General features: G+C 43.3%; 1 long non-coding RNA gene across 1 annotated transcript; it reads left to right on the top strand.

Annotated features, from left to right (window-relative positions):
- The first annotated feature begins 1,539 nt into the window (after positions 1-1,539).
- Positions 1,540-9,694, top strand: LOC104875087. The gene is made up of 3 exons (XR_783948.2): positions 1,540-1,801; positions 8,330-8,575; positions 9,059-9,694. It is a non-coding gene; the product is annotated as an uncharacterized LOC104875087 (long non-coding RNA).
- Positions 9,695-10,642: the final 948 nt, after the last annotated feature.

The following is a 10,642-nucleotide window of genomic DNA, read 5'->3' as shown; positions in this document are numbered from 1 at the left end:
ACTAGATAGCACCGCCTTGGTTACCGCGCCTGCGCGCTGTGTTGCTCCGTAAGCGGCTCGACTGGGCGGGGCTAAAAGAGGCAGCGGCGACCATTCCGGACCCAGGCTGGGCTGCCCGGAGGGCGACGCTGCCGCGCGCAGGCTGAACGTGCGTACTAGCGTGCTAGGGCCGGAGTGCCGGCTGCTGCTTCGCCTCACCGCGCTTGCGCATAACCCCTGCTGTCGCCAATGGAAGTTTCCCTACATACAGATGCAGGCCACGGACGCTGGGTGGTAGTTCCGTCCCCTGAGTGCTGAAGACAGGGCTCCAGGGAAGGAACTGTAACCACTACTGCAAAGGAGAACTTGCAAAGTTAATTTATTTGTCTTGTAGAGCTAAGCAGTTTCTCCTTTGCTGCTCGCATAACCAACTCCCCCTCTGTCCTCAGCCCAAGAAGTGACAGAATATGCAGATGGCAGCCCCAGGAGGATGGAGCCCAGTTTCCTTTCCTCAAGAAAAGGGTCAGTGAGCTTAAGGTGGCTGCAAATGATAAAGCAAGCCTGGAGCTCTGCACTGTTACTCTGTGCTTCCCCCACGCATCCCATTTCTTACCATTTCTTACACCCTGCCCAGTCTGTCCTGGGGAGATGGTGATTTGAAGCAAACAGGCTCTTCTTGCACCTTGGAGCTAGCTTTGTATATATCTTTTTGGCTTTTTAACCAAAATATATGACCTCTGATTTGGTCAGCAGCAAGCAAATGAACCTAAGAGGCAGGTAATAATTTTGGTGAGTCAGCCAGAAAGTAAATCCCGCCACTTCAGAGCCATTCATCCCAGCAGGCACTTGGGAAAATGGACTGACAGCTGTCAATGAGCTGAACCTGTAGTCAGGACTCCGGAGACATCCCAGGGATGCAGGGGAAATAACAACTCCCAACCTGCTAGATGTCAGATATGCCGAGTTCTTGTTCCCCAAAATAAAAGAATGAATTGTAAGGAACAACGGAGGTTAAGAGTAAGGAAAATTTATTGAGAGAGATAGCTCCTGAGAGGTAGGAGGGGACCCGAAATTGGGTTGCCATGGACCCCATTGCTTAAAGGAAGTTTTATAGAGCAAAATCACAAGGTGGGTACAATGTAGGTCAAAGCTACGATCAACAATAAGATTACAAGGATAGCTAGCTGCTTAAGTGATAGTGACCTAAGGGGAAAGCAGGTCATGTAGCAAGTGTACATGGAAAGACAAAGACCTGTTTAGGAAGGGGTGGATCAGGAGGTCATGGTCACACAACTGGGTGACTGATGTCTGGCTAGACTTCAATGGACCAGGTGACATCAATGATAGCATAATTTTCAAGTCATTGCTTATCTCTCAGGCATATAGGCCTGGTCATTTCATCTTTATCTTGAGACCTGGCCTTCAACAGATGACACCTCTAGCCACAACTGTAATGTGTTATCTTCTGTACTGACTTCCTGAGGGCCTACCCCTATCTGACTGCCTATCATGTTTTAACTCAACTTAGCTGTCATAATACCAGCAGCTGCCAAGGAAACTTTTGTATCTGGGTGTAAGGACCACCCTATTGATTATGCCCTCAGCAGGCTGTAAGCAGTGCAGGCTGTAAAGGCTTAACCAACCCCACAGTTGGCTCATTTTAAGAAGCAAGTCTGACTGAAGCTATGTGACTCAGAGAGGCACCTCAAAAGCACCACAGGAGCTTGCAGGTCAGCATGACGTTTCCGCTAATGTCCACAGCAGAGACAGAGACATGGCCATGAGTCTGCGGGGCTCATCATGAGACAACACTGTAGCCAAGGTCAGAGATACTCACCCTCAAATTCCATTCCCACAACTAAACCCCTACCTAGAAGGTTCTGATTACAGTCCTATATTTTGTCTGTTCGGTTCCTAATTCAAGAATGCTTTATCTTTTCCTTTACTTGCCTTACCCGCATTAGTGTTCATAGCAACTGCATGACTACACATCCTCACATGTAGTTCCCCTTTACCCCAACTTGGTTATCAATAAAAATAAGTGGCTTGGACTGACCAGGACCTTTGCTGTTTGCCCAAGACTGGCTGTCCTGGCTCCCGATTTCTCTGTTTCTTTAATTCTGTCTTTGAGTCTTTCTTCAGCCCTGTGTCGTACACTGAGTAGGAGACTGGAACCTACTACAGAGTCTTTATCTGGGAATCCCCTTCCTTTTCTGCTCATGGCATTACCTTCCTAGAAACACTTTTGTTGTAAAAGGAAAAAGGGTATTTGGAAAAAAGCTGAAGAGCTCTGCTTGGTTACCTACTGGAAAGTGCATTCCAGGGATCTACTGCCCCCACCATTTGGGTATTCTTAGGTCATTCATCTGGGTGGGATAAATCCTTCCACCATTTTGGACCTATCATAGGTCATTTTAGGGCACTGACTAGTTGGCAGTGTCATTCAGGGTGAAGCAAGCTCCTTCAATATGTGTGGGCATCTGTACCCATTCCAGGTCATTTTGGGACATGGACTGGTGTAAGAAGAGATTCTGGGTAGGAAAACATCTGCATATTTCTTTTGTTGGTTTGACATACTCATTTGTTTTGGTTTGCTCTCCTTTGCTTGTGCTTCTTCTGTCTTTCGCTTCTTAGAACCACCTTTATTCTACAACAGGCAGCAGGGTTTCAGTACTTCCTAGAATTATGTAAGCCATTTGGGGCTTCAGCCATTCTGAGACTTGTTTGTGAATCAGTACAGAGTTCAAGGTTCTTGAATTATTTGTTGACAAAAAAGTTTGGATTAAGAAATTTTAAGATAAGAGATACTGGTGGTGTGTTCGAGCAGCCCTGTTGTAAATTGTCCAGAAATAAAAGTGTATGTCAAAAAAAATGAAAAAACAGGTTCAGGTATTTAGCTCAGTGGTTCTGCTGCCTGCCTCACAAGCACAAGGTCCTGAGTTTGGTACCTGGTACCAAAAAAAAAAAAAAAAAAAAAAAAAAAAAAAAAAGGGTGTCCTACTTTGCAGCTCCCTGGAAAGTTTTAGCTACTTGTGACTTAGATAAAAGTGATTTTATTGAGATACAATATGCTCTGTATCCATGAAAGTGCACTCTGATTTATACAGCTGTCCTTGAGGAGGTTCTTTGGAGTAACTTTGGTCAGGAAATTATCCATAACTGCTTTCTGTGCCCTTTTCTGGATTAGTAAGAAACACAAATAACCACACAGCTACTTTCCTAATGGTTAAAATTTCCCCTCCTTTTGGCTAACAGTCTTTATTCATTTTAAACTGGTTATGTTTCAAAATATTTGTCATAACTTGTTTACTGAAAGTTGATTTTTGTCTTCTTCCTCTTCCATTCTTTAACTAGAAAAATGGAGAAATTTGTCTACATATGGCTTATCTGTTTTTCTTAGAGGGAAATACTGTTCCGAAACTGGCTTTTGTTTTGTTTTGTTTTTCCATATTAAAAGTCTTGCCGGGGATTTAGCTCAGTGGTTCGGTGGCCTGCCTTGCAAGCGCAAGGACCCGAGTTCAATCCCCAGTACCAAGAAAAAAACAAAAAACAACAACAACAACAACAAAAGTCTTGAACAGTAAAGCCAGAATAAGATATATAAACTTCTGACCAGCTATGTTTAAATTTTAACACAATGAAAAATGTCTTAAAATCGATGGCATTAGCTTTTAAATTGACTAAGACATATAACAAGGCAGAAAAAAGAAAAAGCCTGCAAGAAATTCAAACTCAGATTAAATGGGCAAGAAGATGTACATTTCTCACCTTGCTACAACCAGAAATCCTACCTTCAGGCATGCAGTTAGGATTTGGGTATTGCTTAGGACTATTAAAAAAAATCATGCCTATAGTGTAAGTTTTTAAAAGCTGGTAAATGATAAATATGTCTTTGTTTTTTGTGTTGAGGGGGCACATGTGTGTATTGCGTATAATATTGTATATCGTTTAGGTAGTACCAGATTAACCTAAAAATAAAAACACTCAATAATTAAGCAAGTATAAACCCAAATGCCTTTTTGCTCACGTGACAACAAAATGTCTTGAAAGATATAACAAAGATGTCCTCAAAACTGTTAACATGCACCTCGCCTGTGTTAGTCAATCAGAATTATATTTTAGGTTCTTAATTTATGGAAAAGTTTCAGTTTTACACAGGTTATAAAAAGATCAAAGAGCATAAATTCAATACAGTAAGTTTTTGATTTACAAACGAGCTCCGTTCTGGAAGACCGTCCCTAAGTAGGTTCATTGCTAAGCCCGGCAAAGCGAGCCTCGCACACCTTTGGCTCAAATACACAGCGCGACAAATGCACAGCGCCGACTGCTTCACGCTTCCCAGCAGCGCCCTCCGGGCACCACCGCTCCTCCTCCTGCTTCTGGATCTCCGGGCTCTGGCTGAGTCCGTACCGCTGGGCACCGTCGCGCTGGACAGAAGGCACAGCTGCGACCGTGTCCCCCAGACTGGCGAGCTACTGCTGCGATTTGTTCGTATCTGCGAAGGTTCGTAATGTGAGGTCCGCTCCTGTGTTTGGAAGTAGAGGATTTACTGTATAATTAACATTTTTGAGTTTGTTAAGGTCTTAAAGACACGTGGGAATCAAAAGTCAGTTACACATTGAGAAAATATGACACATATTAATATAGTACGGCTGGACTTTTTTTCAATTTAAAAGTTAAATTGTTTTGCTTCTCAGGAAATCTTAGGTAGTATTAGTTTCTATAAAGGCTGCTTCCAGGAGTAGAAAGGGTCCTAGGAGGCAAAATTTTAGTAGACATTGGTTAAAAGACTAATGGTTGATAGCAAAAATGGCTGTTCCTCTTGAAGGCTTCCACACTAAGTCTAGAAGAAATAGACGCTTTGTCTTGCGCATTAACCTGTGTCTGAGTGTACACAGTCCAGCCTTGCCATACTTCTTAAATTTGTAAAATGCTGGATCCACGTTCACATGGGTAATAACTGCCACAACTCAGAAATGACAAACCAGGAGACACTGATGTGACACCACTTTCCCCCGTGGTTTGTGGATCTTTCTAGGTCTTCTAAGCCTTGCCGTCTTAAATGACCATAACTAGTAAAGCTTTGGCTGTAGTCTGCCCAGTGGATTAGTACATGGACAACGTTATTATCTGGGATAGATTGCTTTTGGTGACATGACACTGTGGTTAGAAAATAATTCATTGGGGTCGGTGTAAATATTCAAATTCCAAATTCCCAGAAAACCTCTGAAAGTTTTTGTTTTTGTACAGAGGATCGAACTCAGCCCTTGGACTTACAAGGCAGGCAGTGGAACCACTGAGCTAAATCACAACTGCCTCTGAAAGATTTTTAAAGTAGCATTCTGTTGTAGCATGAGTAGATACAATTCCCAGGTACTGGCTACAACTTTTAAGAGTTGTTTTTCCTGAACAAAAAATTGGCAGTGTTAACCTGTGTGTTTCAAATGTTTTATATTTTGTGTACAATATACAGGTAATAAAAATTAAATTAGATGGATTTTTAAATAAAACATCTGAGCTACTCATGATTAAGTTAAAATATTAGACATTTTCTAAGCATAAATTCATGTACTCTTGGCTTCTTAAAATTTTTAAATGGTGTTTTGGATCTATTAAATGTATTTTATAGATTTTTGATATATGTATACAACACTGATATAAAATCAAAAGGTGTCTAATCCTTTAACAAGTTTAAATAACTTCTAGCTAGACAACAAGTGTCTAAAAATAGCAACTTTTGTCAAACTATTGGTCTTGTTAAAAATGAGCTTTAAATAGTAAATCTTGGTGATTGACAGTTGTATCTGTTTGTCATTTTAAGATATCCTAAAGTAAGAGTTGGCCTTAAGAAAAATTCCTTTGCTATTAAGAGTTACTACATAAGATCCTAATGAGATAACTGACATTGTGAAATGGGAAGAAAAGGGCTAAAGGTGTAGGGAAGGTGGGATGGGTAGGGGAAGGGTAATAAGGGAAAAGAAAAAAATGTGAGAAAATGCAAAGATGGAAATAAAGTGTTTGTAAATGGGGAGGGGAGGACGGGGTGAAGGGAGGGCAGGAACAAAGGACAAAAATGAGAACCAAGACCTATCATGTAGAGGTACAAGATCCCAACAATGAATGTAACTGTACTGTATCCCTAAAATGTACCAATAAACTCAATTAAAAAAAAAGAGTTATTATGACTGACTGGTCTGTTAAAAGTTTTAAAAGACGCTAACATGCATGCTTGCTTCTTTGTAATAGATAAACTACTATTGTTTTACTGCCTCATCCTTGCTTAAATTAAGTACTCAAAATTGGTTTTTTAAATCACTGTTTTTATAGAAAATCTTAAATGGGTCAGAAACAAATATTTTGGGTTTTTCTTACCTCAAGTATATGTTCTTTTCTATATATACAGTGCTTATGTCTATGTATGACACAGTTTGGGACACAAAGATGAGTTAACACAAGTCTTAAAAGTTCTGGTAGCTTATATGGGGTGGCATACTTTTGTAACAAAATAAAGATAAGTCTTTTGTAAATTAATCAGGATAATTTTTGAGTAAAACATTTCTAATTAGATTCTAAATAGTTTATTGTAAGAAAAAAAATTATTTTATTTTTATTTATTTTTTGGTACCGGGGATCAAACTCAGGTCCTTGCATTTGCGAGGCAGGTGGTGGAACCACTGAGCTAAATCCCCAGCCCAAAGAAAAATATTTTTAAAAGAACTCAAATGTAATTCATAGAGATAATATTAGTCTCTGTTTAAAACAATAAGACTTACGAGATTGATCTGTTCTTAGTAAAATTTACAGCAAAACTTTTTTAAAAGGAGATTTCAAATTTGTCAAAATAATTTCTTATGTTGTCTACTGACTTGCTATGATAAATTTTTAGGAAGTTTAACTCTTGGAAGTTCATATTACTTAGATATCTGTTTAAAGTTTTGTCTTACAATTCTAGTCACATAAACTACTATTATATGATTTTCCTTACTTAAAATGTAATTATGCTGGTATAATGCAGTCTTGATTATTGTCTTAGAATGCTGTAAAAATGAATGGCTTTGCTAAATTAGTACCCTGTGCGTCGCTTGTAGTCATATAGCTGACAAAAGTCGTGCTCCTCATGGAAGATAGGAGATGTCCTTGCTCAGACGTGCATGTTCTTAGTTGATAAAACAGATGACTTTTTGTATGCTGTATTCAGAAATGTTTACAGTTCTGTGTGTGTCAAAAAAATCCTAAAGGTGTGACTGAACTACACACGTTGGTGTTGGCCATTAGCAAGTTGTGTGCTTTCTTCAAATGCTGATTCACACTGGTCTACGGGGATAGGGGCCCTCGGATGTGTGCTCACTACATGTTTCTGGCAGAACTGAGCTCATTTCACAGAATATTGGCTCTTTTAGTTCCAGTCTACTGTACAGACTGGATTTACTTTGCTCTTATTGGCTTGTTTTAGGTTTTGCCTGTAAGCTTTGTAACTGTCAAAGTTCACATGTTTTGCCAGGTATAGTAGTATATGCCTGTAAGCCCAGCACTTGGAGGCTGAGGCAGCAGGATTGCCACAAGTTCAAGGCCAGCCTGGACTGCACAATGAGTTCAAGGTCAGCCTGAGCTACATAGCACGACCCTGTGTCAAACAAACAAACAAATTTCAAATGTTGTGGGACTAAACTTCAGAGGGACTCTAGTTCTGTGATGGTGAACCCTGTTGACGTTTCAGCAGTACAGAGCCTGCTGTGCGTGCTCACAGGTTCACCACCATTGGGCCAGATGAATGGTCTGAGAGCCACTTGTTCCAACTTTGATATTGCTCAAATTTGGCCTCCAGGGCTTATGACACTGACTCAACCCCCTGTCAAAGCCCCTCCATGTTCTGACACCATCACCTGTGAAGCTGCCTGGCACCCAGGGACGAGGCCACAGGTGGCTAATGTGCAAAGGCTTCAGAAAAGAGAAAGAGGGGAGAGCTGTGAGCACCAAAGAGTCACCTATGTCAGCCCCCCAAAATCAGTGGAGCTGCAGAGTCTGTAAAATGGTATCTCACGCATAACTGTCCAAAAGCAGAAAGGCCCTCCTTCTAGCGGGTGTAACGGTTGGCTCTCTCTTGGCTTTGGCTTTGGTCCACATTTGACATCACAATGTTTTGTGAGGCTTTTCCTGGCTCAAGCATCCAGCTTCCCTTCGTTTGTGCTTCAGCTACCTTTATGGAATCTATGTAGGCATCCAGGGTGGGCCAGCCAGCCTGATGACGGCACCTCAGGGCCCTCAAGACTGAGGGCGGGAAAAAGCAAGGGGGAAATTGAAACTAGCGCTGCAAAATGGAACCTGAAAGGTAGACTTCTTTTTCTTGTAGTGATAATGAAGTGCTCCACAATTCCTCCTACTTAGCGTACAAGCAACACCCTAGCCTCTCCCCAGCCCAAGAAGTGATGGAATGTGAAGATGCCACCGGAGGCCAGAGGCTGAGTTCCTTCCTACAAGAAAGATGAACCGCCAAGATGATTGCAAATGTTAGAGCAAGTGTGCACATCTGCGGTGTGTCCCCGTGCCACCTGCCCTGCTCTTCCTTAGGAAAAGGACCCTTACCCACCTGTACAAGGTGAGATGGTGATTTGAGGCATATGGGCCCTCTGTCTCCTCAGAGCTAGCTTTGCAAAAGATCTTTTTTCCTCTCTTCACCAAAATATCTGGTCAGCCACAGGCAAATGAAGCTAAGAGTCTAAATCTAGGTGGCCAATGACACTTCAGGACAGTGGCGTGGTGGAGTCTTCTCCATGCAGGCCCTCTGTTTCCTCTTTCTGTACAAAAGTGAGGTGAGCTCCAGAGTCAGTGCCCAGTTGAGCTTCCCCATGACTGTTGGGCAGTGTCCGTCCCAGAGGACCAGCCCAGGAACCCAGACAGCCGCAGGATCCACAGGGCCCAGAGGTGCTGGCCACATGGGCCGATGCGGCACCCCTGTGTGCATTTGGCCTGCCCACAGCTCTGTCTGTGCCAGCCTCGGGCCCCCAGGGCACAATCCTGTTCTTTTTAAGCAAAACAGAGCAGGGCGTATTAAAAGCTGTCCTCGTGGTCTACATCTCAGATGAGCAGACGCAACCGCGGGCACGGCATTAGCGTGAAAAATGGATGCATTGCAACCGAGGCCTTGGCAAGCGGTGTTAACAAAAAATCAGACGTCTCGGCACAGACGGTTTTTAAGCACCTGTATACTGTATGCACGGAAATTATGACCAAGGATTGGAATATGCATGCTCAATAAACTACGGAAAATCACAAACAAGTTAAACAGCTGTTACTCTTGAACTCTCTGCTCCAATGGTTGAAGCCAAAACTCAAAGTCATACCTGGCTGCTCTGCCAGAAGCACCCCAAACCGAAATGGTACCCTCTCCACACTGCACTCCTAGCCTGTTTTAAAACAGCGCCTACCAGCGGGTTTCTCACACGCCAGTATTTTACCCCTCTACATCTGCACCACTCAGCAGCCTGCGAGATCCTTAAAAAGAGAAAAACGTATGACTATAAAAATCAGATCACATCAGCCTTGGCTCAGAACCCTCCAGTGACTTGCTTGCTTGGCAAAATAGTAAAAGCTTCACTGTGACCTGCAAGTCCCTGTGCTGCCGCCTCTCTCCTTCCTTCCCCACAAGCATGGCAGGCACCGCTGCCCCAGAGCGTTAGCACATGCCGCCATAGCTGTGTGATGTGCTCCTTCTCTAGACCCCACACGGCTGCGTTCCTTCTCTTTCTCACACGTCGGTGGTTTCCAAGGGGCTCAATCAACTGCAGACTCTGCTATCCACGTCCCTATTCTCCCTCCATAGGTTGGCCACCACTGCTCTGCTCCATACTCTTCTTAGCCTCTGGAGTTGCCAGCAAACCATGGCAGCCCTTGGTTTCCGGACACATCCCTCGGCCTCTGTTCCTGACATCGCACGGTGCCCTCCCGTGACTGACACCAGTTATGTTGGATGAGGACAGAGCTTGGTGACCGTGTCCTAACCAGGGAACATCTGCAATGACTTTGTTTCCAAATAAGGTCACACTCGCTGACGTCTTTCAGGGGGATAAAACGCCACCCCCTGCACCTTCCTCTATGTGTCATCTGTGTTTCCCCTGCCACCCAGAATGTTCCCCAGGAGAGGAATCTGTGCCCTTTGCTCCACCACGGTGCTCCAGGACCATCTGGAAAACAGTGGCGAGTGACTAAGAGCTGACTGGCCCCGGAGCACGGCCTGGGACGGCACCCTTGCCAGCATGCAGGACCTGTCACACAGGTCATCACTGTTGGCTTCTTCCAACACCTGCCCCTTCTTCCTACTGCCTCATGCTGTCCGCTGATTGCCTCTCACTAACCCCCTTGATTCATCAGCCACCAGACAACAGTTTGTAATTAGAACCAGGATTTTGTTATTTATGAATTAAGATGCAAATCAAGAAACAATACTGACAGTAAAATGTGATCTTGGAGACTGTGGGAATGAAAGGTCTTTCTGTTTGCTTAGTGTTTTCCACAGGGAAGCCTAGCACGTTCCCTTTGTAGTTCTCTCTCTCTCTCTCTCTCTCTCTCTCTCTCTCTCTCTCTCTCTCTGCCTCTCTCTCTCGATTCGGAGGAGGGATAATGTTAGAGATTACACAATGGTTTCCATGATCTGTTCCCATAAAAA

Source organism: Fukomys damarensis, unplaced genomic scaffold (assembly GCF_012274545.1).
Source record: "Fukomys damarensis isolate Sample0158 unplaced genomic scaffold, DMR_v1.0_HiC HiC_scaffold_1, whole genome shotgun sequence".
NCBI classification, from domain to species: Eukaryota; Metazoa; Chordata; class Mammalia; order Rodentia; family Bathyergidae; genus Fukomys; species Fukomys damarensis.
The sequence above is the reverse complement of the archived record's forward strand: the minus strand, read 5'-3'. Positions and strand labels throughout refer to the sequence as shown.